This window comes from Mesoplodon bidens (genome assembly GCF_964165515.1).
Source record: "Mesoplodon bidens genome assembly, chromosome: 12".
NCBI lineage: Eukaryota > Metazoa > Chordata > Mammalia > Artiodactyla > Ziphiidae > Mesoplodon > Mesoplodon bidens.
In genome coordinates, this window is record NC_138168.1 from 65,528,033 (window position 1) to 65,533,006 (window position 4,974).

Below are 4,974 nucleotides of genomic sequence, written 5' to 3' on the forward strand. Positions count from 1 at the left end.
TGGTCTGACAATTCCAACGTTCAGCATTGTCAGTACCTGGGTCTGATACCTGTTTGACTCTTTTCAGCATTTCTAAAGGTACTACTTATCTAGTCCCGATGGATTTAGAGAGGGAAAAAATTGCTTCAGGTCAAGAGTCTTCTTACAAAGATTATCTGCTCCTTTCTGTGTGGGTTTTCCCCCCCCATTTCTTTTTCACAAAACTTCTCCCTTTGCTCTTATCTGTCGGTGGAAATGAAAGGCCATCGCAGTCTGTCTCTATAGCTGCAGAAAACCTGATGACACTTTTGATATCCATCAACATAGCGCTGCCATATCCATTATTATGGATCACACATAAGAAGATGGAGCAGCTTCTGAAACACGTTTAGAACCAACCAATAAAAATGGAAGAGTCTACAGCATTTGACGTTTTCCAGCCAAATTATAATTAATCACAATCAATAATGAAATCGTTTGCTAGTTCATGTTCTGGATAAGTTTTCTTCTTGTTTTGTGTGGTTTTATGCAAGAGCGTAGAAGACCTCAAGAGGCAGAGAAATCTTCTAAAAACAGATGTTAACATCTGCCATTAATGTGCTTAGAAGGAAACTGAAATCAAATAGATTTTTCTTAGAATTTCAGGTTGGGTACCTCAAAGTGTGCCTGAACTAATTTGGAAAAAGACTAGATTCAGCAATTAAAAGGCTGATGCTCTGTCTCTAAGACCCAGCCAATTGCAAATAAATGTTGCACTTCCCTCTTGTTTTCTACTGTTTTCTTTCCAACTTTGAGAACTCTTAAGACACCAGTGGCATTATTGGAAGACCAACACCATGAAGAGTCTAAGGAGGAAATATAGCCCATTCATTAATAACAGTGACTCTTTAAAAACCAGATGCTTACTTAAAACATTCCACAGGAATGCAATGGAGATCTCTTCTACATGCTACTAGAAGCTTAATACTTAACCATATTATGGTCCAGTGCCTTCAGCTCTGTCCTGCCCTGCAGCATGTACCCAAGCTTCACAAGTTAATGGGTCATTCATCACACTGGATTTTTCTTAGCTCACCCATTTGCTTAGAATTCAGGATTTACTGCCAACATTCTCACTCTTCCACAAAATTAATATAGCACTATTAGGACCTGGTGTACCCTGAAAACATCCAGCAATCTTAATTCCACATTCAAACCTTTGAATCCAAGAAATATTAATCAAAAAGATAAAAGTCAGAGCAAAGGGAAACATTGTGTATAGTTCTAGTTAATCAATTTTAACTGTTTCCCATTTACAAAAATTTAACGATAGTGACTCAAAATAAATTAAAGTATTAGAAGACTAAGAAAGAAATGACCTTTTAATGAAGACCTGTTGAATTCCAGCAGCTTTTCATAAGTTATCCAATTTAATTCTCCCAACAACCCTGCAAGGAAGGCATTATTATCCTCTTTTTACAGATAATGAAATTGAAGCTCAGAAAGGTTACTTGCCCCAATTTACATCTACTAAATGGATATATAAGCATTAAAAGTTGTATATAGAATCAGAATTCGAATCCAGGAACACCCACTAAACACACACTGCCTTCCTAAAATCAATAGATGGTGCCATTATTGGAACCATCAATTAATATTTTCCCTTTCATGTGAATAATAAAGTTAAATATACATTATTGACAGGGGTCACTCTTAAGGGAGAAATTTTTCAAGACCAGTAGTTCCAAATCTGGCTAATCACCTGGAGAACATTAAAAAAAAATATTTCCTAGGCCCTACTGCAGAGTCAGTAGTCTCCATAAATACCAAGGTATCAAGGCAATTTTTATAATCAGCCAATTAGGGAACTATTGACTCTTATGATAGTAGTGACAAAAAAGAAAAGAAAAAACACTACCACTTGGAGACACAATGCATCAGTTTTTTCAAAGTATAGCAACAGCCTTTGTTTCATCTCATCCCCACGTACACTTGCTGGGCAGGATGTGGGGTATATATATTTTACCCTTTTTAGATGCAAGCAGAAACCAAGTTCGGTGAGGGAGGGAAACTTGAAGGAGCTTCTTCCACCTTCTTAGGTAAAAAATGGACCACCTAGGAAAACAAAACTGGGTATGGATATACAGCATTAAGAATATAAATTCCACTTATTAGATGTCCCTCCCTTCTCCCCTTTCTCCAGGATCACTGTTTGGAGAGTGTTAGGCGATGGATCGTCTCCTCACAAAACTCATACGCTGATGTCCTAACCCCAGCACTTCAGAATGTGACCTTAGTTGGAAATAGGCTGTTGCAGATGTCATTAGTTAAGATGAAGTCACACTGGAGTAGGGTGGACCCCTAATCGAATATGACTAGTTTTCTTACAAGAAGGAGAAATTTGGACACACACGCATGTACAGAAAATACCATATGAGGATGAAGGCAGAGATTGGGGTGATCCCAAAAACCAAGGAAATGCCAAAGATTGCCAGCAAACCACCAGAAACAAGGAGAGTGGCATGGAACAAAGTCTCCCTCACTGCTTTCAGAAGGAACCGACTCTGCCGACACCTTGATCTCAGACTTCTGACCTCCAGAACTAGGAGACAATAAATTTCTGTTGTTTAAACACCGGCCAGTTTGTGGTACTTTGTTATGGCTGCCCTAGCAAACTAAGAAATAGGAAACACCTCCCACCTGATGATCAGATTACACGTTAGTGTTTCCATTAGAGAGAAAAAAAATCAATTTGTTATCAATAGGTTTCTGAAAGGCAGTTGTGATAGTGATAGCTCTTAGGAGGTACAAGTATCTCTGTAACAAATTAACTCAGAGAAGTAGCTTACTTAGTCTATATGTTGTGTTGTTGTTGTTGTTTTGTTTTCTTGGTTTTTGAAGAAGAAAAATACAATAAAATAGCAATAAAAATAATAAAATGGATAAAAAACATCCTCACACATCTTACCCTTAGGCTTTTTCTCCCTTCTATTTAGTGGAAAAACACTTAATTTGTATGTCTCTAATTGTGATCAAGGCAGTTGTATAACATAGATAATCATGAACCAAAGCTTCATTCCACTTACCCACAAATGTTATGTCCTCACACTCCCAGGATTCTGGGATAAGGGGCTTCACATTGCTTCCATCCCCTCCTCTGGAGTGTAGAAGTAGTTACTCTTCAATTATGTGGTAAACATCATATGAGGTCCCAAAGTCCACACAGATGTTTCACAAAGAATTTTGCCCCAAGATGCAAATTATTTAATGAAATAAATTGAACCTAACCTGTCTTGGTCTTTCAAACAAAAATACTCCAGAGTAAGAGCTAGAAGGCTTTGTCAGGTATTTGCCAAGTTCTCTCTATCTCAGATAGCTCTGTATGGCATCCTTGCAACCACACATCCATTGTTTTGGTTAAGTCCTTTGGACTGATTCTTCTGCAAATAATAAGCACACTTTCCAGTTTTGAATAAAAGCTTTGTAAAACCAGCAGTGTATACATATTTTGGTCATTCATATTGCATAACCTGTTTTAAAGGGCACACCTCATGGGTGACTTTTATGATGTAAAGATAAGGTATGTGGCCAGTTAAAAATATCTACAAGAGTACAAAGATTATGTCAGCATAACTAGTGTTCAGTCAATTATGTAATATTTTCAAGTATCTGAATATCTGGTCACATGTTGACCAAATACATGTGTATCTTCTCTTAGTTTGACATATCATGGTCATGCTATATAATTCAAAGGAACCCAACATGAGTTACTAAATCAAAAACACAGTCCATGCAATTCAGCATTTGGTCTGAAATGGTGACCCCGGGAGAGGCTACGGTAGAAGCCTGAGAGCTTGGTTTAAAATCTGAAGTCACCCCGCACTAAAGTCCCTTAACCCAAAGTGCATTGATGGTATTTCATGCTCTACACTTACCTGTGTAATAACAGATCGAGCCTAAATTAGCAGAACATGTAGAGGAAAAAACCAAAGAAATAATCTGGAATTATGCCACACATCTAACATGAAGTCCACTGGACGAAATAAAACTTTCCCATGGAGGAGCATAGGCCATGTGTATACAACTGCAGTTAAATCAAACAGAATCGCATTTTGGGGTTTTGGCTGATTCACGGCTGCTTATCTACAAAGCCACAGGATGGCAATAGAGAAATTCCTGTTGTGCAACTATTGTCCAGATGGTTTCATGGAAAAACACATGTGGCCAAATGCTTTGGTTCTAGTCCAATTTGCCTGAGATCTGGGCAAATTGGTGCTTTAGGGAAGCCCATGCTCATTCTGGCTACAAGTATACACAGCCATGGTCTTTCATGATCTGACTCTATCTTTTCAGCCCACACTCCCACACTGACAATAACCCCTTCCCTCCTCCAATCTATGATCTTCCAAAAATAAAGAAAAACACTCATTGGACATCTACCAGGAGCCAAAAGCTGTTCTTGGTCCTGGAATTACAAGAGGGATAGAAACAGAAAAAAATCACTTTTCTACGGAGTTTATATTCTGACAAAGGAACACTGACACTAGACAAATAAATGTATAGTATGTGTGGCAGAGATGGCCTTCTGTCCAGCAACATTTCCAGAGTTGAGTTGTCACTGGCAGTGAGCCAGACAGTGACTACATTTCCTGGCCTCCCTTTCACCCAGCCGTATCCATGTGACTAACTCTTGCCAATGTCATGTGAGCAGAACTGATGTCTGTCACTCCCAGGACAGGATTTTTAAGAACCTGGTGTGCCTTCTCCATTTCTTCTTCTTCTTCTGGTTCCTGCTGGATGCAGAAGACTCTGAAGCTCTGAAGGCAGAGCCTCAGGACAGAAGGATCCAGGTACCTGACTCCCAGGTGAAGGTCACTCCTCATACAGCTTCGCCAGATCCTCCAAGTCAAGATTAATTGCTTTATCTACTGTGTTCCCGAAATGTGTTTTACTCACCTTTCACGTGAAGCTCATCACATTGTATCATTATCTGTTTACAAGTCTGACTCCCCATAG